Source organism: Mandrillus leucophaeus, unplaced genomic scaffold, assembly GCF_000951045.1.
Source record: "Mandrillus leucophaeus isolate KB7577 unplaced genomic scaffold, Mleu.le_1.0 Scaffold362, whole genome shotgun sequence".
Classification (NCBI taxonomy): Eukaryota; Metazoa; Chordata; class Mammalia; order Primates; family Cercopithecidae; genus Mandrillus; species Mandrillus leucophaeus.
Window position 1 is genome coordinate 2269967 of NW_012103832.1, and position 23472 is coordinate 2293438.

Here is a 23472-nt window from a genome sequence, read left to right on the forward strand (position 1 = left end):
ATGAACATAATTATTTTTAAAGTCAAATCGATAGGCGCCTATAGATAAAATGTGTGTCAGCCTAAGTTTGTTATATCATTTCCATAAGTACAAAAACTGTTTTTTTCTTTTTCCTTATGTTTCATACCAATGACTGTGAAGTATAATAATGGTAGTCATTTTCAATATGTGTTATGTTATTACTCATCATTAATAAAAACTTTCAACCTGTATATTTGGATATATCTGAATAAGTAAAGAGTCTCCAATATTAACTGCCTCTGGGAAAAAAAAATGTATAAGGAATTTAAAACAACTACTATGTAGTAAATTTTAGTATGTCATTGATTCAACTATATTTTAAAAAATATTTGTGAAACTAAATATGTATTTTAAACTATTTCTACTTAGCAAAAGTAAAAAATACTAAATCAGCAAGGAAAAAAGCAGTTTATCAAAAGTATATTTAGTGCGACTTAAATATTGTGAAGAAAACATTCATAGTTTTGGGTAGCTTTCCATTCTTCCAAAGATTGGGTAGTACTTGTATGTTAAAGAAAAATATATTTCAGTGACAGGTAAGAAGTATATGTAAATATTTAAAGATTTTAGACTTAAGGTTCAATCTAGATGTACTAGGAATTTACAGTCCTATATTGTACATGAAACAAAAAATGTGTAGAAAAAATAGTTATATAAAATAAAAGTAATTTAAAGTAAATTTAATAATATAAAAATAAATGTTTTAAAGCAAGTAATAACCTAATTAAAATACATTCAACTTACTTTACTTTTGATTGAGATTTTTCATTTTCAAGTACTCAATTTTCTAAGATAGAATATTTTATGTTTTTTCTTACCTTATCAATTTTACCTTTCCTCATAAGATCACAGAGCTTCTGAACATTCTTTTGAAGGATAGACTTCAATTCAACAGCAAATAAATTTTTCCAAAAAATGAATACATGCATCCACAAGAAAATTACAAACTACAAGGGCCATTTAAATACCCCAATTTGTCTAATGTGCCTGTAACTTCATAAAATGGTATTGCTGTCACAACCTGTTAGAAAGCATGCTTTTGTTTCTAGAAGTAAATCGACTATATCTTTAGTAAAAACTTTGATGACTCTGAGAATTCACATATGAGAAGAAATAATAGAATACGGAGTGGTTCCAAGTAATTTACAACTAAAATTTTTAATGGGTAGGGATTATCCCTTTCTTATGTTCATGAGAAATCATGCCTGATTATGTTTATTTTCTGTCCACAATTAAGATAAAATAATAAGTTACAGAAGAAAAGTAAGACAGATAACATGGAGTATATGACTTCAGGCAAATAGAAAGTAATAAATACTCCTTCTATATGGGTTTCTAAAGAGAAATGTAGACACAGTTCAAACCAGAAACAGAACATCAGTTGCTAGTCATGTGAAATCCTGTAATTCTGTGTGTGTGTGTATGTGTTTCACATATAACCTGAATTATTAAAATTAAGGATAAGTTCCAAAATAAGTATTTCTCTAAAAGATATATCCTAAAGTAACCTCAAACTAAAAAAAAAAAAAAAAACCATATGACTTTCACCATAATATTCTAGCTCTTAGCATAAGAGAAATTCACAGAAAATGTCAAATGATAGAGTATAACAAAAAATGCTACCAGCACCTAGACTGATTCTGTATATCTTCTTTCTTTCTGTCATGTATCTTATTTTCTCATACTTACATCAAAAAATAAAATTATTTTTGCATTGTTTTATTTGAAAACAGAAAGTTTTCACCACTACCTCAAAAATGCTTGTTTAATGAATAATTATTTCTCATGATTCATAAAGAGCTTTACAAAAACAATTGTAGTATAATTTAGTTTCATAATATCTTCTTAGTTCTCTTTAAGCATAAATTCTGTTTCTTTTCTACCTGATACTGGGATAAAATGATTTTTGGGTTGTGAATTACGAAGGAGGACATTTTTAGAATAGCTGAAATATTGCTGGGCAAAGAGAACATCAAATCAAACAGAAGTAAGGTCACTAAAATACGTAGCACATGTGCATCAATATATTGCCCTGGTTTACATGACTGAATCTTCCAAAGCACACTCCAGTAACCATGGATTTTTGAATATTAAGTCTGCGAAAACTAATTGCAATTTATTGAATATGTCAGTGAAGCAGAACTTCAGTAAATCAAGTCCAAGTCACTTTTATGGCATTTTCCCCTTCTCTTAAGCAATTGACAGTTTCTTCTTTCAATCAGTGAAAGTTACAAATAGTCCAGGAACTAGCTGCAGTAGAAGAGTAATGGTTGAAAGACCAGATGATCCTGTTTTATGACCCTTGGCACAAAGATTAAACCCTTTGTTTCCAGCAATGCACAATTTCATGCTATTTCAGGGAGCTTGACCCTGAACTGAACTTCTTCAGACTGTTCAGTTCAATCTGAATTTATAAGAGCTAGTGACAGTCTGGAGCATGTAATGAAAAAAAATAATGGAGGGACAGCTGTTTGCTTTCACAATCCTGCCATTGAGGTTGAGAGAGAGGAAAAGCTGCGGGACTGGTGGATTCAGAAGGAAATGAGTTGAGATTTAACATTTGCAAAGAGAAATCCTTTTGTTAAGCACCGATTTGAAGTAAATCTCTGGCAATGTTTCCCAGGGTCAGATTTGGGAGTGTTTTCCCTGCAATGCTGAAAGGAACATAACCAATTTTCTAGTAGCTGATTGTATTCTACTAGTTCTGGCATTTGATTAAATGTTATAGGTTATTTATGTTTTCTAAACCTAATATCATGTGAAACATATAGCAATATTTCTTGAAAGTTAACAAATTTGTAAAAGTACCAATTTAGGATAGGATTATTTTTAATTACACATTGAAATATTATTTATTTAAATCATTACAATAGAAAATATATTGAGTACTTTGTATTTTGCATTTAAATATCATGGGTTAGAAATTTATAAATGCATTTTTGTAGGTATGTGTGCAAAATCTCATTCTAAAATAAACATAATAAGGAAAATATGCCTTTTGTAAGGAAAAGTTTCAATTTTCCTTACATGTACAACAAAATATGAAACAGATTTCAGTACAACTATCACAAAGTTGTTTCACAATGACTATTATTATTGAACTTTACAACTGTGAAATCTATGAACAATGGCATTTAAAATTTTGCAGAGAAATTTAGAATGCAAATCTACTTATACAGTTCTGAATTGGAACATGAAATTCTTGAAAAGGTTGGCAAATATGACAATTAAAACAATTTCCTCTGGGACACAGAGGTCTCCTCCTACAATTTTTCCAACAAGTACTTGGCACCTAAGGAATTGGATGTTTTAGCCATTCTTAAATATGAAGAGGGAAGAGTCCGGTAAAAAATATTGAGGAGTCTTAAGATTATGAAATGAATATTCCATAATCTTAGGGATGAACTCCAAAGTGTCCTGCCTAAGGAAGCATTGTCTGTTTAGTGAACTGTATTATTCAGGAACATCTTTGTGACATCTTCCAAAAATAAGTGCTTGTGTAATTATTCTTCTCTATTAATGACAAATTATTAAGATAAGCTGTGGATTGCCTTTGGAATCATAATAATTTCCTATGGAAACAATATGGCAACTTTCCTGAACATACCCAGGGGCCAACAGATGACACCTTATCATGGAGTAGACCAGGGTGGTGACATTGAGTTATGCATGTAGCTCTGCTGCAGTATACTCCACATGAAAGGCCAGTAGAAATCATCAGTATTAGACCGATATATGTTAGACCCTACTATGGCCAGTGCTTAATAAACACACACATTCTTTTGTTGTTGTTGTTTGTTGTTTTCTTTCTTTCATTTTTTTTTTTTTCAAAGTCTACAATATAAAGCAGGCTACTAAATTTGACTCCACTGAAATCAATGATAAAATTATTAATGTTCATATGATATGTGCTGAAGGAATTCAGAGTTAGGCAATTATTTTTCTAACTACAGTGGTTGAAAATCTTTGTGGAATAGCTAAATTTCAAATGACTCTTACAAATCACTTAGGAGAAGTTCAGCTTTCCTCATGTGAAATATTTCCAAATGAGTACATTATGAATGAGACAATCTAGATTATGTGAGGTTCTGAATCACATGCTACAGTGTTAGTGTGGCTGTGTTAAAGTATAGTACAGATGTTTTCAATAACATTCATAAAACAGAATAATAAGCAGGAGAAGTCATACACTTTATCAGCTCATGTACTTTTAAAAAATATAAAATGTTATTTAAATGAAAACATTAAACAGAACTATCTCACATTCACAGAGTTAGTAATTTTATTATATGAGACCTTAAAACTTGGGGAAAAGCAATAGAATTTTGAGAATTCATAGTAAATGAAATAAACGATTTAATTTCTTAACATAAAAGGCAAATATTTCTAATTATTTTTCTTTCCCACCCTCTCAGAGTAATATGAAACTAAGTATTGCATATTACGTCTCAAGGTGATATAAATCATACAGATCTTTGTACCATCAGAAAAGTTAATATAGATGGTTACATGTAATTTGACTTTAGGGTTGGTACATAATACAGACTTAGCCAAACTTTTTCCCCAGTTTAGAGTGATTGGTTCAAGAGAAAATCACTTGATTCCAATGAATGCAATCACAGGTGCTCAATGAAAATTGGTATGAAAGTTACGGGTAAAAGATTCTCTCAATATAGAATTATAAGAGATAAAGACCACGTAGTGCTGGAGCAGTCAGTAGATATTGTCTCTATCTCTCATTCATACACACACACACACACACACAAACACACACGCACAGACTGGTTTGGAAAATATATAATTCTGGGCATATGGAGTATTAAACATTTGAAACTACTAACTCTAGGCACAACTGGTCCATGATTATTCTCTGAATTCTGTTATTTAAAATTGTTACCTTTTACCTTGAAGGCTACTTTAAAAATTGACTTTTGGTCTTCAAGACTTCTTTTGAGATATTGTTTTTAAGTCTATAGACATACTTATAATCCAGGAAGCAAGATTCATAATTGAAAGTGTTTGGTTTGTAAAATATTTGACCACTTAAGAACCAAAACCCAAAACTTAATTACCAAGGAGAAAGGAATTATAATTAAATGTACGTCCATTATTAATATTTTTACCCATTTAAAGATCACCACTTTTTAATATGGCATGTCTGAACTTTTCAAATATATTGTTTTTCAGGGCCCGAGGTAAACTGACATTTTCACTTCACAGTAGAACTGAATGCCACAGTCTACTTCAATGTGTTTGCTTTTTCCTTCACAGACACACATAAATAAACACACACAGAAGCCCTGAAGGGACTCATATTTCTTTAAGTAACGTTAATAGTCAATAAATACATATAAAATCCAGAAGAGAATGCATTGATTTCAGCCACTGTCTGATTCAAAAACATCCCAGAGACTGCATGTAACACCTAGATATTCCAATGAGTTACTTGATAAAAGTTCAGATGCAACTACCCATAACATAACACTTTGATAAAGTGATGAAATATGAATTGTTCATGTGAAAAAAAATCTGTTATAAATAACAAGTCCAAATAGAGCAATTGGCTCAGACAAGGTAAATATTCTTCCAGTATAAAATTTAAAAGTTCCATGAAAATTATCTATGCCTTTGAATAATGTTTTCAGTAGGAAGTTATTTTGAAAAGCTATTTTAATCTAACTCCTCCTTCATATATTGTATGTGATAATTTACTTCTTTAGGCATAAGAAAAGCTCAAAGAAAACTTTTTCAATTGAGTGCTCAATTATTGTGCAGAAAAAGTAAAACAAAAATATACAAAAATATATATTAATGCTAACGAAACAAAGGGTAACTGAGACATTTAAAAATGAATCATATATTAAACCAGAAGTTGACACATATATGGATACTGACAATGGAATCTGGAAAGAAATTTCAGTATTAAAGTCTTCAGCTGCGTATTATATGGTCACACACAACATAGCAAAAATAATCTGCTATGCTTCCACCCCGTATTTCATCTTTTTGTTAACTAACTAAAGGTCACACAGTTAGTTTGATTTTTCATATAAAATCCACACAATCAGTTTTAACTTGTCATTTAGAATTTCATAAACTGATAAATGAAGTTAGTGTTTGAAATGCTTTAGTGAAAATAATTTGTGATTGTTCATATCATTTAGGATGAAGTCAGGAATTCAGAAAGAACTCTGGTTATTTTTAACAGACATAATTTAATACACGGAGCTAGTTAAACAGGAGTTAGATATACCAAAAATAAAAAATAAAACACTCACACAAGAAACAGGCCATCTCTAGGATTTCGTGAAACAATATGATAGTTTGAGAGGGAGCAGATAGAAGCACTGATGAAAGACTCCACAAGACAGAGGTACTTAGCATTCTAAGGAGGGATTATTTTTTTTCCTTTTTAGTGCCTTAGATGATAAAAGGAGACTCATAGAACAAGCGCTCAGACTTCTGGGGAGGGGTAGGGCTGGTTGGCTGGCCTTCATAAGGGGTTTTGGTAAACTGGCCTTAGAATTAACTAAAGAAGCTGGCTACTATAACCAACTGTTCCTGCCAGAGCAGAGCATTGGTAGGGAGGCTCTAACAAGAACAGAAAACAAACAGGAAAAAGCAAATCCTCTCTCTTCCTCATGGAGTGTCCCTTTCATGCTCCTAATTTGCAGACTCCCGTAGAATTCTAGTCAATGAAGGGGAGAATTGTAGAACTTTAACTCCAGAATCACAAAGAAAGGTAGATTTGAAGCTAAGAAACAATAGCTTAATTATTGGTATCTTTTAGTTATCTGAAATCTTTAAATAAGGATGTCAAGAAATGAAGATTGCTATAAACCTAAAAATTTTAAAAAGATTTTTGTGGATCTTGCTTTTACTTCTTACGTTGTTAGATTAAATTTATTTTATTTTAGTGTTAGAAATAATTTCTGATGATGGTAATGACTGTATCAGGGTTCAAGCAGAAAACACACACGCTAGCCATTACATGTGTTGGTTAAACACTACATGACTGCTCTCTTTGCTTCCATTGTTAGAGCTTGAGGTCCACATGGTGATCATTGAGAAAGAAAGATGAACGTAAAGTGCATAGAGCAAGAATAAATTTAAACACACGATCATAATCTGAAATGTGTGAGCATAAACTGGCTGGAAATCATAAAGATGGACTAGAACCCTTACGTGTCCTGCAAGACAAGCTGTCACCTTTCATCACAGTGTTGAGCACATCTCAAACCCAGCCAGTAAAGATCCACTAGGGCAAGGTGGAGTAACTGCAGGCTTGGCTTCTGCCCCAGACCAAATTAGCCAGCAGATAAGTGCCACACGTAACAGCTGCAAAAGCACTTGTTTCAACCTTCTAAGCATAAAACCAATAACTGCTGCTTTACTTCCACTCTCCAAATCTCCGCACAAAAGTATCTCTTGTACTTAATCGGTCATTAAAGAGTTCAAAGGCAGCAAAGACATACAAAAGTGGATTTCTTCTGAGGAGGTAGAAAACACCTTTGGGATGGCAAAAGTGTTCTGAATTGAGAGTGTTGTAAGATAACCTGCAAATTTTGACTGGAAAAAAATTAAACTTCTAATTGCGTTAATAACAGTAGGCCTAGAAAATATTTGTGATATATCATTTTAATTTTAAAAAATATTATTTTGATCACTTATTAGCCTGATTAACTAATACAAAAAGCATTCAATGCTGTTGCAAAAATATGTATTTTATAACTTATTTGTATAATTTCTGTATAGTTAAATGTTAAAATAAAATTGTATATATGTATATAATTCACTCTTTACTTTATGTGTACTTTTAATAGGTAAATATATTTCTGTACTACAAATTAAAGAAAACACAAATATTTTTATAAATGGTTTCTCCCAGATGAGAATATGCAGGTGATTTTTCAAGGTATAATATACAAAAGGTATGTATTTTATTTTTATTTTATTACTTACTATTTTTAGAGATCTATTTTAAGTAGCTCTTCAAACTGGAGCTTTTTGAGGGAGTCCCTAAAACACTATTAAAGAACAATACAATAGCAGTTTTCTCTTCATGCAAGACTCTGTATTTATCTATATTTTAAAACGTGAAGCTCTAGTGACTGCATGGTATCAGTATTATAAATATTTTGCTTCTAGAAAAAAAATCACTCAAATCTACTCTTGTGAAACACTTTTGCTATGCAGTTTTCTTCTTTTACATGTATCCTGTATTCCATTTCTACTGTACTTCAGGGTAAGCCTTCTGGGACTACAGAATGCTCTAATTGAATATACACCATATTATTTTTGCACTCCTGGTCTCAGGAATCTAATACAGTTTCCAGACTTCTCACCATCTCATTAAAAATTAGTAGAGGGATGTCAGTAGGCACACAACCTTACAAATGCAGGTCTGACTTCGTAAATTAAACATCCTTTGTGTGTGTACATTATTAATTCCTGTTTGCTTTTAGGTGTCAGCATGTGCACACTCATTGGTACCATCTTTGCATTTGGAAGTTCTCTGGATTTTGGAAAAGAAAGCAAATGAATGGCTTATATATGAATCAGGATTATGAATTATGTAAATCAAGCCATCAAGTCAGGGCAAAGAGAAACTTAAAGTTACACTAAGGGCGTACTCCAAGAATTTCTCAGGAAAGACAAGAAAAGAAAATGCCAGTTTTAACAGGTAATTCCACTTACCTACAAATATTTTTTGCAACAGATATGACAATCCTTATTTTGTCGAATTTTCTCTCTTCAGCTCTTAAGGCAATTATATATGAAACTATTGTTTGTACCTGTATTCTAAGGTAAATTATTTTAGAACTCTTTTTAATGTGTTTTTTCAAAAGTGTTAACCTCCAGAAAAATAAGCAACCATAACAGAAGGGTCAGTTAATAGACGTTCCTAAGTGAAGTGCCAGCATTCTGAGCCATAATTTTTGTGACTTCTTATGAGGTTACGTTTTATACAAGCCAAACTTATTTTTAAGGGTAAAACAGAAGAGCAGGTTGAAATGCGGAACAGCTCAGAAAGTAGCAGAAAATGCTAGCTATGGAATCTTTGCCCACCTCCAGCCTCTGGACCAAATATTTTACTATGTACCATGTGTATAATAAGCTATTGGTGAATAGTTTGGCAGATGTCTCTAACAGGAGTCATGTGGCAGATGTGTGGAGACAAGAATGTAGGCACAATGTCGACCTTAAATGAAGAGTCTGAGAAGGCAAAGGGAATGCTATAGTCAGAGATTCCTGAGATAACCAAAGGAAGGTAGGGATAGCCTTTATGCAAAGCCTCACAGCAAGATGGGAAGCCACGGTAATGTGAATTTCACAGCAGAAACAAAGGCAAACATGATGAAATGCTTGGACTCTGCTTTGTGGCATATACTTAGGACGAAGTTGTAAACCCTACATATTTTTGTTATCTAGGACCTTGAACCAGTTATTCAAACTCACCCACAGTAGAATTTCTTTCAAAATTTGGATCAGTGCTCTCAAAACCTGCTGGTACTTTATCAAATATAAAACTACATAAACAATTCTTCATCCATTCAAGTTTTATCATCAGACCCTGGCTATTCAGTCACGTCTTCGGGCTCCACTTTTAATGTTAATTTTCTTGCTATTTCCACCTCATCTGCCATTACTTTCTCCACTGAAGCCTTTAACCCCTCAAATTCATTCATGGGACCGAAATCAAATTTTTCCAAACTTTTTTTTTTAATGTTGATATTTTCACCTCCTCTCATAAATTACAAATGTTCTTAATGACATCTAGGATGGTAAATACTTTCCAGAAGGTTTTCACTTGACTTTGCTTAGATACATCAGAGGAATCGCTATCTATGGCAGCTAGAGCATTATGAAATTTATTTCTTAAATAATAAGACTTGAAAGTCAAAATTACACCAGGTACAATGGCTCACACTTGTAATCCCAGCACATAGGGAAGTGAGGAGCAAGAATCAGAGGATCACTTGAACCTAGAAGTTTGAGACCAGCCTGGGCAAAATAGTGAGACCCCATTTCTACAACAAATTAAAAACTTGAAAGAATAGCTGGCTGTGGTGGTGTATCTCTGTAGTCCCAGCTGCTTGGGAGGCTGAGACAGATGAATCACTTGAGCTCAGGAGGTTGAGGCAGCAGTGAGCTATGATGACAGTATTGCACTCCAGCCTGGGCAACAGAGCAAGATCCTGTCTCTTAAAAAATGAAAAAAAAAAAAAACAAAAAAAGGAAAGTCAAAATTACTTTTTGATTAATGGTCTGCAGAATGGATGTTGTGTTTGTCAGCATGAAAATATTAATGTTTTTGAACATCTCCATCAAAGCACTTGGTGACTAGGTACATTGTCAATGAGCGATAATATTTTGAAAGAATCTTTTTTTTTTTCTGAGAAGTAAGTTTCAAAAATGGGCTTAAACTATTCAGTAAATTATACTGTGAGCAGATGTGCTATCATCTATCTAGCCTTTGTTGTTCCATTTGTGGATCACAGCAGAGTGACATTAGCATAATTCTTAAGAGCCCTAGGATTTTTGAATAGTACAAGAGCATTGGCTTCAACTTAAAGCCATCAGCATTAGCCCTTAATAAGACATCTTGTCTTTTAAAGCTTTGAGGGCTAAGCATTGAATTCTCCAATTAGATCATCCTCTCGAGCTATGAAAGTCTTAGATCGCACCTTCTTTCAATGGAAGGCTGTTTTGTCTACACTGAAATCTATTGTTAAGTGTAGCCACCTTCACCAATGATCTCAGCTAGATTTTCTGGATAACTTGCTGCAGCTTCTACATCAGGACTTGTTGCTTCACCTTGTACTTTTTATTTATAGAGATGGCTTCTCACCTTAATCCTCAGGAACCAACATGTGTTAGCTTCAAACTTCTTCTGCAAGTTTGTCACCTCTCTGAGCCCTCAAAGAATTGAAGGTAGTTAGAGTCTTGCTCTGGATTAGGCTCCGGCTTAAAAGAATATGGTGGCTGGTTTGATATTCTATCCGGACCACTAAACCTTTCTCTGTATCACAATAAGCCTGTTTCATTTTCTTGTCATTCACGTCTTCACTGGAGTAGCACATTTAATTTCCTTCCAGAACTTTTCCTTTGCATTTGTGACTTGGCTATTTGGCATAAGAGGCCTAGCTTTTGGCCTGCTTTGACTTTCAACATGCCTTCTTCACTAACCTTAATAATTTCTTGCTTTTGATTTAAAATGAGATACCTTTTTCTGACTCTTTCTTTCACTTGAACACTTAGAGGCCACTGTAGGCCATTAACTGGCCTACGCAATATGTTGTATCTCATGGAATAGGGAGGCCCGAGGAGAGAGAGTGAAACAGGAATAGCTAATTTGTGAAGCAGTCAAAACACACTGGTATCTATTAAGTTAGCTAACTTATGGCACCCTAAAACAATTACAAGAGTAACATCAGAGATCACTGATACAGTTCACCATAACAGAGATAATAATAACGAATAACGAACAAGCTTGAAATACCATGAGAATTACCAAAATATGACATAGTGACATGAAGTGAGCACATGCTGTTGAAAAACCGGCATGGATAGACTTGCTCTACGCAGGTAGCCAAAATCCTCAATTGTAAAACACGGAGTATCTGTGAAGTGCAATAAAGCAAAGTGTGATATTACAAGGTATGCCTGTAAAGCGTTGTTTTAAAAACCCTGCTAAGAAAAATTTAAATAAATTATATGTATCGAATAAGAATATAAAGTGTTAATAATCTGATTTTGATACCTGTTCTCTGCCTGTGTATAAGAATCTTGTTATTAGGAGATCCACACTAAAGTATTTAAAGGTAAAGAACATAATGTAACTGTATGAGTTGCTCATACATTTGGGAAAACAGTGTGTGTGTGTGTGTGTGTGTGTGTGTGTGTGCGTGCGCGCGCTCACCTGTTTGTGTACAGAGAGAGATACAGAGACTGGAAAAAAGGGAGAAAGAATATTAATAATAAAGCAAATGTATTAAAATGTTAATGCTTGGGGAATCTGGATGAAGAGTGTATATGAATTATTTGTACTATTTTTATGGATTTTCTATTCTTACATTATTTCAAAATAAAAAATTTAAAAAATATTGCTCAACACTAGTCTCACAATGTTATGTTGACTTTATGGGAAATGATATGAAAACAGATGCAAGACTTGCTGAATGCCGTATCAGTCCCCACATTAATTATTTATGCATGTTTACTTTAGTGTAGAAATCTGTATGTTTATTTTCTAATATTTTAATGGCAGTATGCGATATGTGAGTTGCAGTTATTTTTGAGTCCACATCAACTTTGTATTTGACTTTGATTTTTTTCCTATTGATACTCACATTAGATGTCAGCAAAAGGGCTTGTTAATTTAACAGAAAGAAAATTAATAATATTCTCATATATTTTCCTCATTAAATTCACATTATAGGAGTAATGGTTATTTTAAATGGGCATAATTATTAATAGGAAAAATGCAGGCATTAATTTTAAACACTAATGACTGTAGCACTACTTAATTTTCTAGAAATAATTTAAGCACAGTTGCATGAGTTTCAATTCCTCTTTAACCAAACTTATTAATGATTTTATGGCAAACTCAAGACAATGTACAGCAAAGGTCACTGGAATGGGGCACATATAAACCTTTCACATTTCCGTGCTAATATGGCATTGTTGTCTGTGTCATGCTGCTTTTTGATGATACCTCGCTGAGAATATATCTTAACAACACAACATCCTTCATAAAAGTGACTGTCCATAGAAAAGTTTTCTCAGCCCTCTTATGTTTGGAAAGTCCATCTATATATTTTTCTTCCCCATCCTTTCATTTTCTTTTTCTTTTAAATCCTTATGTTGCTACATGAACCTCCATCTAGACTTTTTTTTTAAAATTACGTGTATAATTTTATGTGTATATATAAAATGAATCCAAATATTAAATAGATCGATTACCTTATTTTTTAGCATCTGTTTGCTTCTTAACATTCTCAGTCTGCCTTAAGTTCCCAATATTCCATGAAATCAAAAGTTCTTTTCTTTGTCTCCATTGATTTTTATCTCTCAAATACTTCAGCAAAGTAATGAAAATAAAAGAATTCCACAATTAGCACAACCCCGTCATTTGAATCCTGGCCTTGCCATATAATGAAACTTGACTTATTTGAAACATTTCTATGACTAGGTTTCCATCTGAAAGATATGGATGAAATACCCATTTTCCAAGTCTTTTTTTTGTATGTATTGAATGAAATCATGGATACAAAACAAATAACAAATGAAAACATACATACTAACCTCTCAAAAATCTCAATGTTAAATAAAAAGAAATGTATTTGGTAAAAGTTACTCCAAAGATATGGAGGGTGTTGCCTAGAATATTTCACTAGAAATGTAAAACTTGAGGTAGTTTTTGAAAGGGTAGACTTTAGTTATGCAGATAAGTAAAAATAATGTATTCTATGTCTAGATGAGCAAGTTATATCTTGGAAATGGTGAAGAGACCACTTCAGCTGAAGTAGAGATTTTCAGGGGCAAAAGTTGGGGGCTGATTTAGAGAGATACGAATCTATGAATGCTATATAAAAGAGTTTGAACTTTATTTTGAAGACAAAATGGAACTATTGAAGTTTCCTTTTTGGCAGGAGAGTGACTTTATAAAAGCAGTGATTAACGCACATTGGTTTAGAAAAGCACTGGACAGTATGATTTGGAGTTTGAAAAAGAGGGCCCAAAGGTTACCCACTTAATGGCTTATCACAAGTGCCCACACATGAGGTTCTAAGGGTTTTCCTTTGTTGTTTGCAATGAGAAGAAAAACCAAAGAAAAGTTTGATTTTTTTCATAATAAAAGTTGATAAAATGTATTATCTGGCTAACTGTTTTGCATTACAGAAAACAACGTTTCTCATAAAATTTGGAGTTTTTTGTCTTAAGTAATGGAGGAAAAAATGTCAAAGACGAAAATTATGGAAACTATAGTGAAGAAAGGTACTTTTAGTTAGATAAAAAATTGATTTTAAAAACAGAGATTAGGCTGAAATAACTATGTATCAATTCTTTGGAGACACATTGCCACATGAGCCCGGAACTTGAAAGAAAGGGCCTCCAAAATATGGATGTATATGTATATATTGTATTACAATGGTAGTGAAATTTTGGTGCTTGCCTACCAGCTATTGACACCAAGAGGAACCAGTAAATGGTAAAATTGAGACAGGTAGGATAATCTGAATAGGACACCATGACAAAGGCCAGTGTAAGAAAGAATTTCAAGAGGGAAAGGAGAAACATGATTATGGTAACTTTCAATGTGTCCAGAATATTCTAAGCACTGATCCTAACACACAGAATTTCATTCAGTGCCTTTAACAATCCTATGAGAAAATATTTTACATGCAGCCACATATCCTGTGAGAGTTTTTCCTGTTCAAGAATGTATCATAAACCCTGAACTAAGGACAAAAGGCACTATATTCTTTTCACAATAAGTATACAAAGTTATCACAAATCAGACTAAACCACAATCCAGCAGAACTATTCAAAATAGCCATTTAGAAGTCTGGCCTATTCTACCTAGCCCAGCTGTAGTCAATATAAGAAGAGGGCTGAAAATTAAGGATGCTATTGGCTTCTTGAGGAGTTTAATCATTTTGAACTATAACATTGCTTCCTTGAGCCAAGAGAAATGGGCTCCAAGAGACTCACTTACAAAGATAAAAGATCCCTAAAAACACAGAGTAGCATTTTTCCCCTCTTTTCGGGTATCCTTTGAAAGTCTCAAGTTGATGATCTCTCTCTGTGCTAAATGGACGAGGCAAAAGAGAGAATTGGATAGTAATAAATGGTTTCCTGGGGGACTTCCAAGCAAAGAGAAAGCAAGGATCTTCTCTATTCAGGTTTTGTTTTCTAAAAGGTGCAGGAGATAGATACTGAGTTCAATGCAATCTGGATTGTTGGCCAGAGAGGCTAAATTGGAGGCTTCGGCTTTATTGGGGCACTCAAAGCATTGGGACAAACATCACATGTCAGAAGGAGAAACTGTGAATGTCACAGGTGAAGAACAGCAGGAGTATGTGGAGGGACAGACAGCACAGGCCTAAGGGAGATGCAGGAAAGATGTGACTCTCTAATAGACATAGCTGAAACTGCTGGAATAGTCATCTGTCTCCTTTTATTTGATAGTCACAAGGATAACCAGAAAGTGCTTAAGCCCAATAAAAAGAGAACTACAACTTTTCCAGTTGGGTATTTTACACATTTCACTCTCCTTGCCACTCCACCACTACCCTGAAAACACACCTTCGATGAAGAGGAGTGTAAAAAGAGTAGACCCTGCCTTCCCTTCACACTGTAAGTCCTTAAAGCCACTGAGACCTAGTCAGCACAGGCAGGGATTATAAGAAGAGACAGGGATTGAAGTATGAAGTTTTTTAATGAACAGGACTTTATAGCAAAGTGAAACTGTTCTGATAGGAGAGAGAAATTGGAAAGTCATTGAATCTAGCCCAAAAGGGACTCTCTAACAATTGGGTGAAGGTGAAGTTCAACATGATATATGTGTAAAGCAGTTGTTTCAAACATACCTCTAACATTTAACTGTATTTAACAGATAGAGAAGTATTCCTTACATTTAATTAAACCCATAAGTGCTATTAAACATTAACCCATTTTAACTTTCTCTGGTAATGGAGAATTTTTTTCCATATAGCAATTATACAATACTTTAATATGTTAAAGTCACCATTTATATTTTCTTTCTACTAAGTTAATAGTTAATACTCTAGAACTCTTTATATTCACTTTTTGTATCAATTTAAATTTCATGTTTTTCAAAAGTCTAAAAATTTTAGAAGTATGTTTGACTAACTATTATTAGGCCACTTAAATAAACACTAATAAATTATTTAAATGCCAAAGACCTAACATCCTGAATTTTACAAAAAATCTGCTAAGTCATTTTTTTTTTTCACATTTACTAGCACCAAACATTTTTCTCTGCTGACCAAGATGGCCTTAATGTTTCCTTTAACTTCACTAAACTTCAGGCAGGCTTCTTGTTGCCTCTAGGCCCCTGATCTCCCTCTCACACCAATCCTTGCAGAATCCAGAGGGCCTAAGCACAGAGTTCTCTCCTCACTCTTTTCTCAGTGCATTTACTTTAGAAAATTTGTGATTGTAGATAATTTTTCTGACCCTTTGAAATTTAAATCTATTAAAAAAAAAACCTTATTCCTACTTATTTTTTATTTTTAATTACTATGAGTACATAATAATTGTATGTATTTATGTGTTACATGTTATGTTTTGATACAGGTACACAATGTATAACGATCAGAGTAATCAGAGTATCTGTCATCTGAATAATTTATCATTTTGTGTTCATAACATTTTAATTCTATTCTTTTAGTTGTTTAAAATGTATAATAAATTATTTTTAACTATAGTCATCCTGTTGTACTACAATATTAGATCTGTTATACTAGATCTAATTTACTCTAACTGTATTTATGTACCCATTAACTTTATGTCTCTCTCCCACTTTGTGTCTTTATGTCTTTATGTCCCACTTTATGCCCACTTTATGTCGCTCTCCCCACTATCCTTCTGAGCCTCCGGTAACCATCATTCTATTCTGTTCTCTAGGTTCAATTTTTCTTTTAGCTCCATATTTGAGTGGAAAATTGTGATATTTGTCTTTCCACGCCTGGCTAATTCACTCAACAAAATATCCTCCAGTTACATCCTTACTTTTGCAAATGACAGAATTTCATTCATTTTATGTCTGACAAATATTTCAGTGTGCATATGTACCACATTTTCTTTACACATTCATCCATTCATGGGCCCTTGGGTTGATTCTATATCTTGGCTATTTTAAATAGTGCTACAGATATTCCCAGATATGCAAGTGCATATATTCCTTCGATACAGCTTTTTGAGGAACCTCCAAACTGTTCTCCATAGTGCTTATGCTAATTTACCTTCCCACCAACAGTGTATAAGGGTTCCCTTTTCTCCCTGTCCTTTCTAGCGTTTGTTATTGCCAGTTTTTTGGATAAAAGTCATTTTAACTGGGAGGAGACAATATCTCATTATAGTTTTGGTTTGCTTTTCCCTGATAATTAGTGATATGAAGCATTTTTTTCATATAGCTCTTGGCCATTTCTCTTCTTTTAAGAAATGTCTGTTCAAATATTTTGCCCATTTTAAACTGAATTATTTGATTTTTTAAATTGAGTTGTTTGAGTTCCTTATATATTCTGGTTATTAATTGCTTGTCAGATAAGTAGTTTGTAAATATTTTCTTTCATTCTGTGGGTTATCTCTTCACTTTTATTTTATTTAGAAAAACCTAAACATTCCAAAAAATACTGTTAAACTGATAAATTCTTACAGGATTCTAGAACAACATACAAAAATCAGCAGTATTTTTATATGCCAACAGCAATGATCTGAAAAAGAAACCAAGAAAGTAATCATATTTGACAATAGCTACAAATAATATAAAATACATAGGAGTAAATTTAAGCAAAAAACTGAAAGATATCTACAATGAAAACTGTAAAACACTGAAGAAATTGAAGGGGACACACACAAACAATGGAAACATATTCTGTGCTAATAAATTGAAAAAATCAATACTGTTAAAATTTCTATACCACCCCAAACAATCTACAGATTCAAAGCAATTTCTATCAAAATACCAAGATATTCTTCAGAGAAATAGAAAAAATTATCCTAAAACTTATACAGAAGACCCAAAATAGCTAAATCCATCCTAAGCAAAAAGAACAAAAGTGGAAGAATTATTACCTGACTCCAAATTACACTACAGAGCTATAGTAACCAAAACAGCATGGTACTGGCACAGAAACAGATATGTGGACCAACAAATCAGAATACAGAACCCAGATTTAAATTTATACATTTACAGTCAGCTCATTTTGACAAAGGTTCCAAGAGCATACATCAGGAAAAGGACAATCTCTCCAATAAATGGTGCTGGGAAAACTGGATATCTAATTCAGAAGAATGAAATTGGACCACTATCTTTCACCTTATACAAAAATCCAACCAAAATGGATAAAAGACTTAAATATAAGACCCGAAAGTATGAAATTACTTGGAGAAAACACTGGGGAAGCACACCAGGACATTGGTCTTGGCAAAGATTTCTTGAGCAAGACCTCAAAAGCATGGACATTCAAATACATAAATGGACAAATAGGATCACATCAAGCTAAAAAGCTTCTGCACAGCAAAGAAACCAATCAACAAAGTGAAGAGACAACCCTTTTCCCATTTTTATAACTCAGGACTGTCTTTCTCAAGGACCTTGGAGCCATTCTTTGAAATATAATCATCAAGGAAAATAGTGGCTCTATCTCCCAGTCTTTCTGTGAATGTAGAAGTTTATCTTCAGTGATATCTCTTCAAAGTTGTGAAACTACCTCCTGTGATGATGATACCAGGAAGGTTTTTTTGGGGGTAAAGTCAATTAGCAAACACAGATGGGATATGTTCCTCCCAATCCCAGTTCTTAAAAAGTCTTTACCTCTTGAATTCAAATTGCATCTTGGTCTCTCTTCTTTATTGCAAGATCCTTCTATAAAGGATCTTCTACCTTCCTTACCTGTTTAACATTGCCTTGTGCAATTTTTGCTTTCACACTACCATTTTCTTCTTTCTACTGTTCTTTAAACTATGAAACAAAGAAAACATTAGCATCTGTAAGTCTGTATATAAATAATACAGTCTGCCCCTTCCAGACTTCTTTCAATGAAATCTTAAAAATGCTAACAACAAGAGATGGCTATTCTATTACAAATCCAGTGCTAATGTTAGTAATATAAATTTAGAGGAAAGGCATATTTTAGGAGAAGATAATTACTAGCCAATTTTATCTACCAAAAGTTTAATATTGAATGCTTTATTCCAACAGCAACACAAGTATTTTATTTCCCACAACATGTGCTGATTTAGCCATTTATGTAGAGGCCTAAATACACACTTGATACCTCTAGATTTTCATCTTTTCAGGAATGCTCCAGGAATCATGGCATTGCTAATCTTTTTTTTTTTTCCCCCATCCCTTCCCTTCTCTTTCATATCCTTTCCTCTGCTCCTTTCTTTGCTATTGTTGCTGTTGTTATGGAAATTTCAGTCACTCAATTTAGTAATTGTTTGCTATAACTTTAAAGTTCCAGTTCCTCATCTTACCCTGACAAGCTCTTGAGTTAGCTCCTGCAATGCACCTAATTGTCACACTCATCCTCACTCTTCTAGTAGGAGACAGTACACCTGAGAAGAGTCCTAGGTCCATTGAGTGGAAACGAGGGGAAGAGAGAAAAAATATTGCACATATTTGGGAAGTTCGTATAAGAATTTTCATTTTGAAACACAGCAGTATAGAATTTGTAACAGCCAGTATTTACTAACTGCTCACTACATGCTAGGCATTGTTCTAAATGCTTTCCATGAATTATCTTCCTTAATTCCCACAGCTATGCTACAAAATAATTACTAATATAAGGCCCATTTTACAAATGAGAATGTTGAGACACAAAGAAGTCAGAAAGTTAGCCGTAGATTCAAAACCCTAGATTCAAAAACAGAGTGTTGATTTCCAATGCTATCAAAGTGCCATTTCCGCAGTCTTTTCTGGAATATTACATACAGATTTACCTTTCAACATTACGCTTGAAATGAGTTGTTCATGAAGAAACAAGGACTGAACTTATCACTTAAAGAGTATTCTTCCCATCTCTTGGACAAATACAAGTATATGTTTGTACTTCTCTGTGGGAACAAAAACTTTATTTTCACTTCTCTTTCTTCCAACTCATTATACATAATGATTCTACTAATAGGCATATAAAAGAGTTCAGAATATGGAACTGTTGTAATTTTTGTCTGAAAGCCTACCTCTTTTTCAGCTCTTTCCTATTTTATCAGAGAAAACAGTCTAAAATTCTCATTGGGTCAAGCATGTTGTTACTTTGTTTAAAGGCTTATGTAAACCCTTACGTATTATTTCATCAGTGCTGTAGATGGACTCTTAGAAACAGTGTTGATAACTTCCAACCCTACTGAAATACCTGCAAATGCCTATAACATTATGATTGCTTGCTTTATCCTAAAAGAGGCTTTAAACTTGTTTGATAATTTTAAAGATTATGTTCTGCGACCGATTATTTGTTTTTTTGAGGTACATCATGTAATCATTCACCCCTATCAAAAGAAAGAAGAAAAAAATGGTCTCAGTGTAATAAAAAAAATTGTAAACATGGCCCAAACATGTAAAAGCCAACAACAACAACAACAACAACAATAAAAAGTATACAGTTGCACTATATCATTTTCTTATATCTTCTTAAAAAGAAATCTATTTTTTTAATTATCCAAAATCATTTTTTTGACAATTGGATACACACTTTTCAGGCTAGAACAAGATGAACGTACAATTGAGAAAAGAGCAGAAGAGAAATTTCACACACAAACGGTCTCAGAGGTCACCTTCAGGTAAAGTTGACTAATTTTTCAAAGCAGAGAAAAGAGCAAAACTTATTCAAAAATCTTTATTCAGTAACAGTGGTTCTTTAGGTTACACTGTCTTTGTCTTTAAATAATGTGAATTTTCAAAGTGGATTACATCAATTAATTTATAGCACTTACTCATCCTTTGTTTTCATAAGCCCTGGTACTCAGTTATTTTAAATTCAGTATTTTTAAAAGTTAGCTTGCTTATGCATGTTGCTCTTTTCCTTCTACACATCAATTTATAATACTAAAAATAATTGTCAAACCAGAGGCAGCACCTCGGAAGTTTCCTCTAGCAGCTGACAAAAACGTGTTTTCACCAGTAATTTAACAAGGTCAACACCTGGCACATAGATTTTGCACTTGAGCTAACACAAAAAACCTATTTATATTGACAGGGTTTTCAGAGACTTACATAGAAAACAACTCTGAAAAATTATAAGTATACATGGCTAAATGACTAAAATTTCTTTTTAAACATGTCTATAATGTAGCATCTGACTATTAATGTGGGCTAAAAGTGAATGATAGCATGTTATCCAAGATAAAACCTAGTAATAGGAGGACACTGAAAGTGATTTTGGGGGCAATCACTACAAGGAGATACTGAGTCAAACATCTGGTCTATAGCGTATGAAAAATTGTTAAAGCTCAAAACTGGATTCAAATTTCTGCTCTCTGCTAGTTTTAAGATATTTGGAAAATTAGCAAATCTCTCTACATCCAGATTTTTTCATTTGTAAAACTGAGATAATAGCTCCCCTTCTCGTAGAATTGTCGTGAAAGTTATCTTAAAAAACTGTGCAAACCGATTAACACGATGTTTCACAAACAAAAGAATAATAAATATTAGCTAAAATTATTATGGCTATGTTTCCTACCATTATCACTATCATTGTACATAATTTAAATCCATGCCTAATTGTTTATAGCCTTAGAACCTTAGTCAATAATGTCACATATCCTTCTCCTTAGTAAATTACCTCTATTTTTTTCCTTCTCCTTCTTAAAAGTATCTGAACTATCATATCCATAGACAAATACATTCCACACATATCATGACACACACTTGAATTAGAACTCCCAAGTCTACCTTTAAATCCATTTAACTACTCATCTTGGAAACATCTTGGAAGATCACAGCGCTTATATTATATATGACTTTCAGATATATTCAATACTGTGTCATCTACATTTTCAATACTGAGGAGCAGACACTGTTTTCCAATCTCATATTTCATTTTATTATCTTCCAGAAATGTATTACTATTTGAAGACTCAAATGCTAAGTAACACTAGCTCTTCTGCTTCCTGTATGGCAGAGTATGTCCCTAAGAAAACCCTACTGCAGAGAACAAATATAACTCAGATTTGAACACACACACAAAAACTAGCCAAGGCTCCAGAGAGTGGAAAAAATTAAAACTGATTTTAGATAGGGATCCAAACATGATATAACAAATCAGAAAAATTGGGTTTCTAATTTTTTTGGACTGGCTTGAAGATTGGCCATAATTGTGGCATGATACAAGGCAGATGAAACTTTATTATAAAATCCTCTCTATTTCTAACATAATTAATCAGGTAATAGAGTCTGAAGTGACCACATCTGCTGGAAATTGAGCGGGTAGGGATCCTGGAAAGGAAGAACTCAAAGAAAGAGTGCCCTAGGTTATATGTGTAAACTCTGCTGAAGTTGCTGGTTGACTCTTTGTCATGTTCAGAGCTCTTTGGGTGGTCTAAGTTAACTAGTTTGCCCGAGGGACAAATTTTTCCTTTCAGCTCAACTCACATTGAAGATGAGCTTTAGACACTGTTTGATGTTCCAGCAGTTTATTCTGGCAGTGCTATTAAAAGATGAATAGCAGATGGAAGCCAGTGACATGGACCAAATGCAGGGGCCATATGACTGCCTAACCAGAGAGTCTCTGGAGAATAGTCTCAGAGTCTGGGGGATTCTTCTCTCTTTTTTATACCTGTATTCAGTCTGGATCAGTTACCAGGTGATTCTTTCATTAAGTGAGTTTAAGCTATTTCTGTAAGGGTAAGCTTTGTTTTAAGGTTTATGAAAGTTGTATCTATGCTGAGGTGTTTTTTTTACTCTTGGAAATCCTCAGACCAGAGTTAGAAATTCCTGGATCAGCCTCCATTGTACTACAAAGTAACACATTGTATCTATTCTGCAAGATGCCTGAGTGGGCTTTATGACTATCATTAATCTTAGATGCACAATATGTCTCATAGTATATTACAACTCTGAACAATGAATATGCAGACATGTCTCAAAGCAGTTTGCAAATAAGACTCAAATGTGATATAAGCAGGTGTGATAGCATTTGTAGTGTGAATCTAACCAACTGCCTGTTAAAAAAAAATAGCTACTGCTTTTTGAAGCAATGTAATAGAATCCACATTTGACATTCAACGTTTCCATGATAAAATCTAAAACAACTTCTTGCAAACAACCAAAGCACATCACGTTTTCTTAAGGGAAAATAAAATTAACACAGGCCAGCTCCAAGATGACCCAGATATTGGAATTATTAAACTAGAACTTTAGAACAGTTATCACAACTGTGCTCAATGAAATAAAGAAAAATACACTCATAACAGAATCAGAGGAATCTCCAACATTTGTAAAAGTGGAGTCTCAGCATGAAATATTTTTTTAAAATGACAAAAATCTTCTTAAATTTGGTGAAAAATATCAATTTACAGTTTAAATAACTTAGCAAACTTCAAATAAGAGAAATAGGAAAAAAAAAAACTCACCTAGAAATATCATAGTCAAATTGATGAAAACCAAAGATCAAATAAAATCTTGAAAGCAGTAAAGATAAAATCATGAAAAATTATGGAATAATAATAGCCTTTGTGAACATAGATATAACAATCTTT